The sequence below is a fragment of the Anoplophora glabripennis genome, unplaced genomic scaffold, assembly GCF_000390285.2.
Source record: "Anoplophora glabripennis isolate ALB-LARVAE unplaced genomic scaffold, Agla_2.0 scaffold347, whole genome shotgun sequence".
NCBI classification, from domain to species: domain Eukaryota; kingdom Metazoa; phylum Arthropoda; class Insecta; order Coleoptera; family Cerambycidae; genus Anoplophora; species Anoplophora glabripennis.
This window is the reverse complement of record NW_019416440.1, coordinates 200,893-218,190: the sequence shown is the minus strand read 5'-3', so window position 1 is coordinate 218,190 and position 17,298 is coordinate 200,893.

The following is a 17,298-nucleotide window of genomic DNA, read 5'->3' as shown; positions in this document are numbered from 1 at the left end:
TTTTTTAAGCTTTTGAAGAAGAAACTACATGGAATTTTAAAAATTATATCTGCTTTTATAATAAAGGAATGGTAATTCTAAGATTGTTTAAGCTTATTAACTAAAAATTATTGCCTACTTAATAAAAAAATTATTATTGTCCTCGATAATCTATTAATGATTAATAAAATCTTTACTCTCTTTCCTTATGAGACTGTATGTACACAAATTGGAGCCGTTCCTGAACAATCGGGCGCGAGGCCTGTTAAAATATCGGTCCAGCGTAAATTATTAAACACACCTTGAAGCGTTGGCCGCTAGAGCTAGAGCAGCACTTGGCGGCGTACCGTTTCGTGACTCACGCTGGGCGATATTTTTTTGTACAAAATCCCGTCCTTAAGTCTCCCCGAAACATTTTAAGGAATTATTTTAGTTTTCTCTATTTTATTACTTTTTAATAAAAAATGCGTACGCCTATGTCCGGCGGCTCAGTTCTGTCAGCCCTACTTATTAACAGTTGCTATAGGGTTTATGCCACATATCACTTTATTATTGTTCTTGTAAAACATCTAAACGTTGACAGACAATAAATTTTTTATTTATTTATTTTTCCTGTCAAAACCGTGATAAATTAGTCCTCTTCAACTTATAGACCTTCTGCCAATACCTCATACACCTCCATTTACCACGGAACAGCCATTAACATTAACTTATAACTATCCTTCAAGAGATTACCCCCTTCTCATCCCTGCCGACTATAAATCAGAGGGTTGTTCTGGGGCACCGTGGGGGCAGCGGATTCCGCGCTCATCTCTTGGCTTTTATAAATAACGAGCTCTTCCGGTTTACCAACAAACTCCAGTAGAAGTTTCCTAACTCGGTGGGTGAAGGCGAATCATCCCTCTCGAGGAACGATAACGTCGCTATCGTGGCCCCGTCGCGCGGCAACAAAAATGAGAAATAAACGATGTCTCGACCTCCAAGTGCAATCATCGACGTGATTTTTCACTATTAAGGGAATCCGGACGGGGGCCGTGTGGGCGTAATGGGTTTTACGTTAAGAGGATCTGGCTTGAGGACGGGTATTTATGCCTCGCATTAAGAGGATAAGGTCGTTCGAATTGATGGAGCGGCGTAAGTCTTGTCGATGGATTTTTCTGGACAACGATTCGGGTTTTTAACCAGGCTTCTATGTGATTTTTATCTGATTCCATTTACATTTTGGTTTAATTCCAACCCTTCAACCGCACAGAAAAAAATTAAAATGAACGAATAAAACGCTTGCGTTATAACTATAATACATCATTACTTAAGCTATCTTTAACCTTTAGAAACAGACACCATAAGTTTGTTTTCTCAAATTCTGTCATGAAAACTGATTTTTTTTTATAGTAATTTTCAAACTTTCCCGATGGACAAGCTACTGCGACCTCAAGCAATTGCGCACGCTGGTCACGGAGCATACATACTTGGGACCTGCGGTATGCATTTTTGTTAAATCTCATAACTCAAGAGAAATATAGGGAATTTTATTATAAAACAAACTTCCATATCACCCGCCGTGATGATTTGGCGTTTGACATTGACTTTTAAATATCAAACTAAATCAACTATGAAACACTACCCAACGAGTAATCTAACACAAAATTCAAACTGTGATAAGTGAAGTACACAGAAATAAGTAAATAATCTGTTTACTCACCTGATTTTTGTAGTATATGCTCAAAACTTCCTCATATGCTGTCTGAAAAAATAAATAAATAAATAAAACAGTACGGCATTAGTAAATACGTTGTTTTAAAACAGAAAAAAATAATTTTACTTACTATTAGTAATGTATCTATATACCAACATCATTTAATTTTTAATGAACCATGCAAAACAAATTCTAATTATTCAAAAACAATCAATTTAAAAAGGTATTAACGGGCAACGCTGATAAGTGTGTCGATACATCTTACCAGACTAATTCCGAGTCGGTAGGTTTACGGCGTAAACAATAAGTTAAGTACAATTTAGAAAACGAATTATAATTCGACTATTTATTTGATTTAAAAAATAATTTAGTATTCGGGGGAAAACATACTAGTACTCCTAAAAAACTAACTTGTTTGTTATCGCTTGCTTCTATAGCTATATACAGGGTGTTTCAGAAAGACGTCTCGTAAATACAGGGGGTGATAGTACGACAAAAAATAAGAATTTTTTGTCATATGAACTATACAGGGTGTGGCATGTATAATCAATAAAAATTAAACTACACCTTCCTAACGATATTTGTAATAGAACAGTGTTATACGAAAAAGTTCTATTTTTTTCGTAAATTAAAGTTCAATTATGGATCAAAATATTTTCTCTGGAACGGTCTTGTCCATGTGCTGTACGATGAGTTACGTGTTGTAGACCGGCTGCGTAAACAACAAATCGTTGTTGAAAGATAGAAAGATACCTGCTTCTCAATTTTTGGGGAATTTTTCAATGCAAAAGTGCAAACTAAGACAAAATAGATATTTAAAAAAAAACTTTATTTTCTTATTATAATAAAATTAATAGTAATTACTATCTTAAATGCATTGTTGTTGCTGAAAGAGTTCGCAAACAATACCACATCCGTAAGCATCTGTAGTTGCGAACTGCGTGTACTAAACTGCATCTGCAAAAACGCATTTGTTGATCACAAACCGGGGATAAAATCTGTTTAACTGGTTGCAGATGATAGGGGTGCAACAGCTGGCACCTTATGATGTGATGTACGGTACGAGATGAGGTTCCTACTTGCTGTGCGAGTCGTCGAGTACTATTGTGGGGTCTTCGTCAATATTTTCCAAAACTGCATCTTCAACATTAACGTTCACTTAGTGACCACGTCCTTCTCCTCGAGGAATAACACTTCCCATATCTCGCAGTCGGTGAACGCACTGTAGCACATGGGGGGTGACGTTGTCGTCATCGTTCTCAGTACAACCTAGTCGCCGCGAGCGCATTTTCTCCGGCTGCACCATACACTAACACCACATCGACAGGTTCGGAAATAGTAGATGCATCGTTTTCTCGGTTCACTGTAAAACTAGTTTATGCACAAACTAAAAAATTCAGCAAAGTAAGAAATAAGAATTTCGTTTTAATGTAATCGGCAAGCTATTCTTATTTTTTACTTCTTTATAAAAATTACACTGTCACTATCGTGGAATTACAAAATAAAAACTTTTGTCTGGAATCTTTAACTTTTTATCACTGATGGGTCGATCGACAATGCTTAATATTCAATACAAATACAAAATCAGTTGACTGCACAAATTTTTTGACAATGTAACCTAACCTTCTTTCAGTATTACTAGTACTAGATTATACCGACTTAAATTATAAGGTTGCATCTCGGGTCGCATAAAAACATTTCCAAAGTTTTTAATAAATAACACAGGGTGGGCGTTCATTTTCGTTGAATAAATGTACTTTAATTTACAAAAAAAAAAAAAAACGCGAAGACAGAGCTGTTTCGTAAACTTTTCTATTACAAATATCATCAGTAGTTTAATTTGTATAGATTATACACGCCACACCCTGTATACAGCTATATTTACTCAACTTAACACATTTTTGCTAAATTTTATATCGACGCTCAGTGTCTTGCCACAGACCAAAATAAATTAAATTTTTACAAGGTATTTTTTCTGAGCATGTCCAGGTAAATTAATTGCACTATTCCCCAAATTTCTTGCCATTAAGTTAGACCTAACGGCTTTTCCAGAGAGGAAATACCTTTCCTCTTGAGTAAAGAGATTTCTCGACGCCAAGTGAAGGACTAGTTTAGTCCAACAAATTTACCTGAGGACATTAACAGAAATCAGGTTATCCTCTGCGACAATATTTGCATAGTGAATGTTTCTTATCCCAAATTAAGTGTAACCTGAGGGGTTATTTCTTTAATTATCTACCTTTAATTAATCACCTATTATGACCAGTATCATAACGAGTCTGGATTTCAAAAGAGTTTACTTTTTAATTCTCGAAAGGGAGTTTATAATTATCCTTATACTTTAATTGATACGTGGCAACTTAGAAATGTTGTATGTTCAGAGAATTACTTCCAAGCACTTACCCTCTATTGCTTACTTATAATGTAATCCAGTGGCTGGCTATACAGGGTGACACTGAAGTTGAGAGAAACAAGAAGAGACACCAACACTTCTAGGAAGGGTTTTAATAACAATAAACAAAACAATCAAAATAACAAAACAACAGTTCGAACATTATTAATTAATTTATTGACACGCGACAGCGTACCGAGATTCAGGGAATGCGGGATTCATAGCAAAAATTTGGAAAAACTTTATCCATTATTAAATTTAATTAATTAGCCCGAGACTCTAAAGTTAATTAGACTGCTCAATGTGAAACTCATGGAAGAACTGCCTTTCTTGCAGATCTTTCTCGAATTCGACACTTCAAGTTTCTATTCTTGTCTTATTGGCGGGAATCCTGAATGTCAGGATGCTTTGGTATAGCTACGCCATGTTAATAATTGTCTAATGGACTGAATTTACACTTACATAAATAATTATGTGACTTACAAGTAACCCTAGCCTTCCTCTAGCGACTCCGTGTAGCAAATACGGGACGGATTAGTCGATCTCATTTAATCTACTCTTATAGCTTGGAAAATACGTCGAAAAATCAGCTTATACTCTCTTTTCGAATTACTATCAATTTACAATTTGAATTAATTGTACTTTGGAATCTCTACGCATTTCTCGTGATTTCGCGCGTTATTAGAAATATGGGTTTCTACGCTGGCGCCTCCCAGACGCAACAGATGACTGTCACATGGCCCCGACTCTAAGTCAACTTGTTAAAAATATTGGTAAATTTCTCTGAAGGACGACGCTACCTACTTGAAAGCCCTCAACTTTCGATAATTTGTGTTGAATGAAATATTTTACATTTTGGCCCATTCGTTCCCAGAACTAATAAATAAATTACTACGCGTCCCGGCTTTTGTTACATAAGTTACCCACAGCTAAAATGACAGAACTTTACACATGTTAATATTTGTGATAACAGCAATCATTTGCGTGGTGGAAGGGACGTTTTATTATTATTATTATTACTAGAGCGATGCGACTTCCGAGCTTCTGGAGTTGCACTGTTCCATTGTCATTATCGATTAAGCCGGAATTGTTTATGCGACTCTGGTGTCACGAATTGGATTCGGGTCGCAGCTCTTTACCCTTAAAGCGGCAAAGAACGCTTTCACGGACCAAACCTAATTCTGGGCACGTGCCCGGCATCGAAAATTCCAACCCTCATCCCCGTAGAACAAGGGGACGTTGACAGAGCCGTTACATCGATGAAGCGTCCGTTTGTTTTAAAACTCCGCCGAACTTTTCGCGACTTTTACGGCGTCACTCAAAATTAAACCCCCAATCCCAACGTGCGGGCTGACGGGAGGGAAGAGTAGTTTTATGGCCCCTTATGAAAATTTATGAGGAATTTTAATTAACACGGGAAGCGGAAATTAATTTGTTCTGGCAAAAACTATGCTGTCTAACGCGGAAAAATGTAGCAGCTTTGGAATAAAGTAGTCGTGGGTTAATTTAAACGCTTCACTTTAATTGGGGTGGAAGTTTTTGCGGACGTTTTATAGGGTTGTTAAAATCCAACATCTGGAAATTAAGTTTGTGTTACTTTTCTCTATAAGAAATGTATATATTTTTTTAACTACCGGAAAAATAAGCTCTATTTAATGCAAAAAGAGCGAGTTCTCGAGCGGCTTTTGCATGACCCTGGGACAATTTGTTTATAACGATATTTTGCACGCCCTACTTTGTTATTTTTAAAAGGCAACTCAATTTCAACATTTTGAAATTTTTCTTTTATGATACGTTTAAACAATTAAACAATTGGTTGCAAAAAATAAACGAAATTAATTAACAAAAATCTGGTTCAACAATTTCACGGTCAATGGAATCGACGTTTGGCACACATGTTGGTCGTTGGATTGACCGTCTTTTCCACAAATTTCATCAATATCCATCGCTTTTTACAATAATTATGCGCAATTTTGGAAAACTGATATTTTCGCGTTCGACCTTTATTTTACAGTTAACAAATTAGTGAAAAATGACTCCATTTATCTTAAATTATAGGTAATTTAATTGCCTACAACATAAAATAACTAATATTCCGATAGGTCGTCTGGATTTTCGTAAATTCGGTACTTATTTGCAACTTCGGACTTCTCCAAGGCCTTTGATCGGTTGGACCATGGTATTCTACTGTCAAAACTCTCCAATATGGGATTAACTCATTTATTTAGTCAATTCTTTCAATCTTATCTATCTCGGAGGAAATTGACAGTGGAGTATCGTGGTTTCCGATCAATGGATATTAATGCTACATCTGGAGTCCCACAAGGGTCAGTTCTCGGCCCGTTATTGTTTCTGGTTTTCACTAATGACATTACGTTGAACCTAAATTGTAACGCCCTGTATGCAGACTATCTTAAATTGTATTTATCCGTGGGTGATCTGAATGACTGTCTACGACTGTCAATCTGATGTAGATAGAGTTAGTAATTGGTGTGATTACCTTTAAACTTGTCCAAGTGTAATTCCATGACTTTCACTAGAAAGATTAGCCCGATTATGTATAACTATTCTGTTGGTAATAATTTGATTAGGAAATGTAGCTCTTTTAAGGATATTGGTGTAACATTTGATATTAAACTAGATTTTAATGAACACGTTAATAATATTCAACGTGAAGCATATACAAATCTTGGTTTCATTGTGAGGAATTCACAACAATTTACGGGAATTAAGGCAGTGTCCTTATTGTTTAATGCATTTGTTCTCCCCAAACTGGAATATGTCTCTAGTATGGAATTCACATTATACAGGGTGTCTCATAATTAGCTGCTAACCCTGAACAGGCCGATTCTATGATCAAAACTAAGTAAAAAGGTTCATATGAACATGGGTCCGGAAATGCTTCCTAAGGGCACAGGGACCTATTGAAGAGGGAGGAATGGAAATCATTTTTTTGCAATATCTCTCAATCGCGTTGTGATAAATGAATGAAATTTGGTAAACACAGCTAAATTTTGATGAGCAATTTGATGGACTAATCCATTTATTTCCACAAGGTCCATTGGGGTGGGTACGGGGGGGCCCTTGGTACTTTGCGTGTGTAACTTTTTCATCTTTGACTTTTTAACAAATTGGACAGCAAATTCCGTTTTCCCGAACTGTTTTACGTTAAAAAGGTACTCTTGTTTCAAATCGTTATCTTTAACGGTTTCTGAGAAAATCGCTCTTGAATTAATCCCGCTTTGGTCAATTTCATAGTAAAAAAGAGAGGAAAAACCCCCCTATTCGGCCTAAGTATCAGGGTGGGTTGTAACAAATCGCCCGTATTAGTATTTCCAAGTGATTTATAAGGGTCTACCGTGGGGGTAATTTATCCGGCGACAAATTCGCCTTTCCTGAAAGTTGCTTTTAACGGTTATGATTTAGGTTTCTCATTTGTAAAAGTCCGCAACCCCCTGCTAAGGGGAAAGAAATATATTTGACGTCTTTTGATGCAGGTACTTCCGCTGTAGGACCAAGAAGCGGGGGGCTAAATGCAACACGCTTGCTTTGATGGTATTTTCTTCAAAATCTTTTCAAATCCGAATTAATGCAATAAATTTACTAATAGTCGTAGTTCTACTTTTTTACCGCCAGAGAGCGTGCTGTGGCTATTCGGGGAGCATATGCAGGGTGCAACTCTGAACGGGGGTCATATTTATACGGAGGCTATCTTTGACCTTTAGAAACATGTAACATAAGTTTGTTTTTCAAATTCAGTAGTGAAAACTATTTTCTTTACCTTTATTTTTGTAATTTTCATACCCCGCCGCTGGACAAGCTTAGGTGACCTCAAACAATGGAGCGCGTATGTACACTTGAAAACTGCGGTACGCATTGTTATTAAATATCACAATATACAGGAAAGGTTATTAAAAAATGCAAATTTCCAACTACTCGCAACGAAGTACTGCTATTTGGTGCGTTATTGTTCACGACAGCCTATGACACACTTGAAATCTTGTGGCTAATCTGCGAGTACCGGTACCAGAATCCTACTCTACGGCGTTTAAAATATCTGGTTCTAAGTTCCTTACTGTCCCAGATATTTTCATTTTTTATTATTATTAACCGAATATATTATTTTTTAACTGTTTACTAGGGATTGGGAGTATAATTTAATGCTAATTGAGATATGTAGTCTCAAGTAGAGTAGTTGTTTCCGCAATATCAACAATTAGGAGCTTTGTTTGTCGTCATTTAATTATAATATGTTCGAAAATGGCTGTTCCTAGTTAAATAAATCCCAAGATTTTCCTAATAAAAATTTTGAGTTGCTTTCGGAAATTGAAAAAAAAGGCGACCATGCTTTGCTCTATACATACACTGTAAAAAAATCAGTGTGCGTGAAAGCAATAAAGGTACCGAGTGAATTCATTGAGTAAAATAATTATTGAGTACATTTTCACTCAATATTGGGCATTGTTATCATTATATTCATTTGTGATTATATTTGAACTAAAACTGAGTACCTTCACTCAAATATAGGTACCTGTTAAATAAATTCTGCAGATAAACTCGCATTTGGTGTACTTGTAGCTAAATCTACTATTCTATGGTTGGCGTGCGTTGTCTTTGTCTATTCCCATCGTCCCCATTAGGTCACCTCGTGGAGTGGTGTGTCCGTTAATCCTGTTATTTTGCTGAAAATTATGTTTAAATGCAGTGGTTTGATTACAATAATCAAAAACAATAATCTCGATTAGTATTTGGTCAAATAAACGGATAGTTAAATTGTTACCTATACTTACAGCTACTTACATATTATCTGAACGTACAATATAGGTTATGGCAATCTATTCGTCCGATCAGTTAACTAATTCCTTTAATTTAGATCTAAAATATTGTTTCTAAAACTTATCTGTGGCACTTTAGTTTATGATTTTAATACAATGATATTTAAATTAAAATTTGAAAAGAATAAGAATAAAGTGGTGCAAAACCCCTCCAGATATTAATGAAATGGTAGCAGCGGCAATAATAGTTAAATCTAAATCATATTAGAGAAAAAGTCAACTCTTAATTGGTTTTACATACTCTAGACCAGCGTCGATAATTTTAGAAACCAAAAAAAATTATAGTAGGATGAAACCCATTGGAAAAGAAAGAGAATATAACAGAAATGAAAGGAAAAATAATTTACGGGCGATCTGAGGTCGGGAAGGGGTAGGGGGTGAGTTTTTAAGGGTAAAAAACGGTTTCCCTTGATTTCCAGAAAAACTACAAGTCTTATGGAAAAAAGTTAAATGGCAAAGTTGTAGGTAATAAAAAGATCTACAACTTTTGTATTTACACTTTTTTCACATAACCTCAAAATTTATGTGAAAAATTCAAAAACTTGGTTATTTGAATTTTTCACATAAATTTTGAGGTTATGTGAAAAAAGTGTAAATACAAAAGTTGTAGATCTTTTTATTACCTACAACTTTGTCATTTAACTTTTTTCCATAAGACTTGTAGTTTTTCCGGAAATCAAGATAAACCGTTTTTTACCCTTAAAAACTCACCCCCTTCCCCTTCCCGACCTCAGATCGCCCGTAAATTATTTTTCTTTTCATTTCTGTTATATTCTCTTCCCTTTCCAATAGGTTTCATCCTACTATAATTTTTTTTCACTTTTTACCATTTTTGAAGGCTTAAGCACTGGTCTAAGCACTGGTCTACTCAGAATAGAATCAAAAGTCACTCACTTGATAGTTACCAGAAACTCGGATTTGAATAAAATTCACTCGCTTCTGTTGCAGAAATTGATACATTATTCAGTAAAATTGAGTGAATTTGAGTGATTTCTTTTACAGTAGTATTACATACATGCTCTTACACTTATGGTGATATAAAATATTTGACTAGTCAGAAATAAATCTTTCTCTAAAATTATCTCTTTCGGTCTTAAGGCAAAAACCTATTTTTTTTCTTCTAAAGTATAGCATCCCTACAACTCAGAAACTATATCTCAGGATTAGGATGTTCATAGGATTTTTTGTCTTAGAATTAACTGAGGGATCGTCCCCTTTATTATCCCAAAGTACTTAAGGACCATCCCGATAAGGAAACGATAAATACGAGCCTAGGAAGATAAGAAACGACCGTTAAATTTCTCTCAAAGTCCCGCGGACGTAGCCATTCGAATTCGACGGAAAACTTTCCGCTGCCGGAAGAATAAATAAAGCGGCACCGCCAACTAAAACTTTCCTCGTGCCATCACTCTTAAAGTTTTCAGTTTTGAGGGTTTTATTAGATTTCCTACCCCTTCGCAATGCCGTCATGTATGCGGATCGATCCTAGTGAAATATATCTTTTAATCCGATACTGAACAGGCGGATCCGGGGAAAATTAAAATATGATTTATCCCAATTTTTTCGGATAGCATGGATTTTCCTTAAAATTTGCATACGTGCTCATCTGACCCCTCACTTCAAAAATTATATTGTCTAGATGTGTGCTTTTTTCTATTTGAGGGTGAAAACTACTCTTGTACGAAAAAAATGCGAAAATCGCAGATTTACGTATTTTAAAGATTCAAAATTCATGTTCAAATATGTTGGATAAAGTTTATTTCATGTTTTTTAATATAATTTATGAAATTTAATTACTTTTCAAGCCTTAAAAATCCTTAAATACTACTCTTCCATGGCCAAAAAAAATAGAAAAAAAGTTTTTAACAGTTTAAAATATTCTATTGGTGCATTCACAATGTATTGCATTTCTTTTGTTATTCATTAGAATGCTTACGACTCATTACAAAGTTGAAACCCTTAAAAACCACACCTTTTAATAAAATAAAATATTATCGAAAGTTTGAGATGTTTTAACTGTATGCATATGTCAAATGATCTATGATATATTGCAACTTTTCAGCCACCCAAAAAACCCTTATTGAAGACCTACCCCTCATAAAAAATTATAAAAAAATTTCCCTAAAATTATTTGTGAGTATGATGATGTAGTTATTTTTTTTTTAATTTTATTGAATGTAGTGTTATAGTTTTTTGTTTGTTAAATGTTTTTATTTGTTGAATTTAATTTATATATTTGGATTTCCAATTTTTTTTTGTTATGCCCAGGCGCCAATTAAGATCTAGTCTTAATAATATAAATATCTAGCTCAGTATCTTACTCAGGGTGTGTTTCACTTTGTTACTTATTTTGATATTACTATGAAATGAAAAATATAGCTTTTAATACGAATTTACAAATATATTACACATATAAAACTTTTTTTTTCAATTGACAAATTTTAATTACTTATATCTAATTTAATTTAGAGGTGAAATTTATATAGTCGACTTTTTATTTTGATTAGGGTTACGAATTCGTACGATTATTGATTGGTATTATTAAACATTTTAAATTATGAATTTGTTAACTTGAATTTTTAAATTGGCCAATATTTGTGTAGCTACAATCAACTCACTTTGACACGATGATGCAAAGTTGGTCCTATATCCGTCTTCTAGTTGGGGTTCTGGACCGTCGTGGACTCTGCTCGGCTTATATACACCTAGTTTCTTACGATGTGTTGGTTTTTCCACTGGTAGGTTATCGGAGCACTTTTTCGTAGCACTTCACAAACGCCTTGTTGAAAATTTATTTCTTACACTTTTTGTAACAATGATATCTAATTCTCATCACATAAACTTAAGTGAATATTTGTACAATTGAGAATTTTGAACTGGTGGAAATTTTCTTAACCTCTGACGGTTGTCAAACTTCTGTAACCTCACTTATGCCAGGTAACAACTTATTTAATTATTTACTTTTTGAACTTTCTTTTGTTTTTTCAGGAGAATGAATGACGTGAACTGTTCGATGAATTATGGAAGACTGGCTACCTAGAAGCCGTACACTAGTTTTTATAAATGAAAAACAAAACACTAGGTTGTCATGGAGATATAAATTTGGAATTTCATGAAATTTTTACTTCAAAATAGTGCCTTTATGCGTGTACTATACAACATGACACTGATGTATTTGACTTCTACACATTTTTCTGAAAATTTTGATATCTAATTCTTTATATTACGATGACATTTGAGGTTATTACAGATTTTAGCTATTTTATCAAAATTTATGCAAAATATGTTATTCAACTTAATTACATGCCACTAGTCTTGTTTCTTAACACTTCTTTAACATTACTTTCACTATTTTATACAGTTTTATATTATACAAATCGTCTAATAATGAAATTATTTTAGGTACACCGTTCTTTGACATTCCGTACTGTTTTCTACACTATGTGAAATGAATATCAGTATGCAAATACAGTCTTGGATGCACAGAAAGTCTCATGAACACAATACAAGTCATTTTACATATGAAAAATATCATCTACACAATAAATTTTTACATACTACTACATCAAGGTTTGACATTTCGAAAATCGCTATCAGAATCATATATAGAACTTTAATTTTGATTCCACTCATAAATATCAATGAAAGGTATGCTAAACTTTACTTATAGTCTTATTTAAATACACTGTTTCTATTTATAAGTGTAACGTTAATTTGTTCTCCGAGAAGTCCAGCTGTCAAAATATTATTTATTTGAATTTCCCTAAACCGGTACTTCTGTCTGGTTAAAATCTTTATAGAATTATATTGGGTACTACATTTTAATTTTCTAGTATATTTTCGAGCCTTTGTTAAGTGTTTTTAATTGAAAATTTTCTATCTTAACTTATATTTTGACATATAGATATTCTCAGGTAGCGATCTTTGCATTTTTGTGTATAAAACTCATACTATGTACTAAATTATATTTCCCCTTTCATAATTATCTCGTGTGACACATCCCTGTTGTTAGAGTTTTACCTCTCAACATTTTAATTTTGTAATTTTTATGTACTTGAGTAGGTACTTGGTTCTCGTTATAATTATCATAACAGTAGTTTTTAAGATATTCGCGAAAAATTGCTCAAAAACATGCATATTTTGGGCTAAAAATGAACATGTTTAGGCGCAAATAACTCAAAAGTATTGACTGCACAAAAAAATCTTATAGAACATTTTTTGCTTAGAATTCTCTATCGAGTCGTGAGGTTATTTTTAATAAAAAAATTCCCACCCTCCAGAAGGGGTGGCATCCACACCTAGGGAAAAAGCACACATCGGCACTTTTGTTTCTATTCCCTAGCTACAGTTCAATCCATTCCATCCGAAAAAATTAGTAGCCAATATGCTTCAGTGACTGGACTATAAGTGCTTGAATAGAGTAAATAAGGTATACGTAATGTCTCGAAAACTGTTAGTTTTAGTTAGATTTTCACTTATTTTTATTCTCTCTTGTCGATAATGCAAAAATATACAGAGTGTGCGGAAGGGTCATGTGAAAAATGAAGGGATATACAGGGGAGCTCAAAATAGTTAAAGTATTTCATAAAAAAAAAATCCTATTGGGCTTCGTTGCGGAGTTATTCGCCTTCAAAGAAAGAAATTTGAAAAACAAATTCCAATTATAACTTCTAAATCGTTACCACAACAATAATGATATTTGGGCAATTAAAGTAACAGGATGTTTGTAATATCCGAGATAGAGTGTTCAAATTTTAATTTTTTATTTTTTTTTAGTAATTATTTCAAATAGTTTTAAAGATATTGACTCGAAATTTGAAAAACGCTTTTAATAAAGCGTTATTAAGGTCAAAGTAAAAATTCAGTTCAACATTCAAAATAAAAAGTTGATATGAATGTGAGTAAGAAATTCTTCGATTTCGAGATACAGGATGATCAAAACTCTTTGAAGTAGTTAATAAAAATAAATAAAAAATTAATCGGAATCGTATATCGGAAATGAAGCATATTTCGACCTACGTTTATATTGGAGCAGACGAAATTGTCCATTTAAACTTATACATCTTTGACAGCGTTGCCAAGTTTGGTATTTTCAACAAACATTCAACATTTAATATAATTTCTATTAATTTTTAATAATTTATAACAGTTTGTTTTTTCACATATTTCAATATCACATATGCCAATAATAACGAGCGTTCAAATAAAAACGTGGTCGAAGTTGGCTCTGACACATTGGACGTAGGGCGTAGCTTATAGCGACCAACTTAACCTCATTTCTCAACGAGCTGTATAGCAGCTGTCAGTTTCAATAACAAAGCGGCGATACAGCGCTTTGACAGATGACGTTTAAGTTCATTTGCTATACGCTACGCCCTACGTCCAAATTTTCAGAACCAACTTGACCACGTTTTTATTTGAACGCTCGTTATAATAATAAATAATTTTTTGCTCAGAAATCGTTAATTTAACAAAAAAAATACAAGATACCTTTTTTGTTTAGAGTGAATCTATTTGAAATGAATTTTTAAATGGTAAGATATTAACAAGGAAAAAAGTTACGTATGAAATAAGCCTTAGAGGTGGCTTTTTCTACCCCTTACCACCGTATGAGAAAATCAACAAATTGTTTACTGAGTGCCTTCTCGACAGCAAAAAACGTCTACATAATTTCATTTCCGTCACTTTTTTTTACTTCAGAAAAAAATGAAAAACCACTTTTTTGACACCCTTTTTAAGCGGTTGTATCTTCAAAGGGGATGTTCAAATGAGTTTTTTGTTATATGAAAGACCCACCTGAACGCACTTATTTATTTACATCCTGTATTTAATAAAATTGGAAGTGAAAGTAAAATTGCAGTAAATATTTTTATATTTTCTATATAAATTTTAGTTGACAGTTATATCTAATTTTTTTATATGTTAAAATTGTTTTATTCTACAAGTGAGAAACATTAATTCGGAAAAATTATTTAGGACATCAATGAATATGATCTTCCCAATGTGATATATCAATTTATCCTCCATCACCGTTGTGTTTTTCTTAAAAACCTATTAACAGGAAATTTTGTCAAAAAAAAAGACATAAAACCACTGATTTATTTCTGATTTCTAAAGATTATTGAGAAAATGTACAAAAACCATACCAAACCCTGAAGAAGTTGTAAAAATAACAAATGATATCGTGGGAGAACTACAATTTAAGCCATGACACATACTTTCTAGGTTAAAACTCACCCACAACACGTCACTCCTAACAATTCAATAACGCGCACACTTAACAAGCTTCAAGTCCGGATATAAACAGCGTCTAATAGACAAATTAGAATCCACCGCTGTAAACGACTCCCGTAGGTGTTCCCAGATCATCGCTTACTCATTACTGTTCATTTCCCATCCGGAGTCTACTTCGTCTTGAGGGCCTTAACGAGTAATTACACCGGCAAGGCAAGCCTTGTTGGCGCTGGAGCCTCGTTATGTAATATGATGGCGGAGGCGCGGGGGAGACATTGCGAGACGTGTAACTCACCGGCCTGCTAATAAAATTACCAACTTTAACATCTCGCAATGAATTACGGCTTCGTGGCATGATGGGCGGTCTAGGAGACGAGGCTTCGTTCTCGTTATAACCGGCTAGGAATTTCAAAGGGCTCCTCGGCTGGTAATCAAGTCGGCTGGCGGAATGGGTGGTGGTTTTGCTGCAGCGTTCATCTCCGTCAGCGTTATGAAAAGTGTGGGTGTAATATCAGTCGGAAGATGCCACTGAAATGTGATAAATTTGCGAAGAGGGCATAGTTAGGGAAATAATAAAAACAACAGAACAGAAAATAAATTACAATGAATATTATTCATAGTGTTATTCATGTATTAATGTAATTTTTGCACAAAATAAAGTGATGTTTGTAGAAGTAAATTATTTTTTGTACTGCCATTCCTGAAAATGTGTTATTCTAATCACTTTTTAACTCGGAAAGTGCGTCGTTGCTGGTCTAGATCTGAAAGGAAGGAAGAGCTCGGTAAAGTGACATGAGAACTCAGTAATAGTTATTTATAGCATAAAGGAAGTAAGTATCATAATAAAATTTTAATGAGGGCGTGATATAGTTGTAAATCCATCCTTAAATTCGCTAAGGGGTTTAAATCGTCCCCTAAATACGGAAAAAATAGAAAATTGCTTGAAAAATCAAGATTTTCAAATATTTTTTGATTTTTTATGTTTAGGGGATGATTTCACCCCCAATGACGGTTGATTTTTATAAAAAAAATGTTGGAATAATTAGGTTAAGTCTGTTTAATCTTTCTAATCAGAAAAGTAAGATCTATTATAAAATATTCGACAGTTTTTTTATATCGTTATGATATTTTCGTATATTATCACGTTCGGGGGTAGTTCACCCCTTCCTTACAGGGGTGGTTTTTTATAGATACTAGGACACGATTTGAATTTCTAATAATTTAGAATATCCTAGTACTTTTCCCTAGATTTTTCAAGTAATTTTTGATTTTTTCCGTATTTAAGGGATGATTTAAGCCCCTTAGCGAATTTAAGGGTGGACTTACAACTAAATCACGCCCTCATTAATCATGAAAATAAATTATTTCCTATTTGTAAGATTTTATTTTATAGAAAAAGTACAATAAGAATTGCTTTTATTCTTATTGATATTATTCATATATTTCAGTTTTGCGTCATCATATCAACCCCTAATTTGGGGTGATATTCGACATTTTTCGAAAAACTAAAAAATATGCACATCTTGATTTTTCATTCCCAATAATTTGACATAATATGCGGAATATTTTTAGGATTTTTTTAAGGTCTCTGGCAAGGGTGAGAAAATAGGCTAAAAATATGCTGTTTTTGCGGTCACTCTTTCAAAGATTGATGCCAGAACAAAGATACTGAAACAGTGTTTCTGAATGTCACAGCTAGCATATTTCATGGAGAATACACATATATTATTTCATTTTCAGATTTTACGTGAAATTTGAGGATCACTTTATTATATTCCCTATACCTAGGATTTTGAGATATTAATTTAAAAAAAAATTGATAGATGAACTCTTTTCAGGAGCGTGATATCAAGTGGATTTTTGGTACCTGTAAAGGGCGTAGGTAATACTAAATCATGGTATACCAACAAATTAAAACATTTAATACTGGGTGGTTCATTTTTGCTGTTACATTTTGATAACTTCAACCTGAATTTAATTTGGATGAAAATGTTCAAAATAAGTTCCTATGGTATCTACTAAAAAAACTCAGTCGACTCCACCCTAAACGGATCACCCCCCCCCCCCCGAGTGTCCCCCAACCACCTCTTAAAATAGTGAAAATACCATCACTTACTAACAGCATTTTTGGAATGAATCGTCACTGGCAAACTAATATTTTC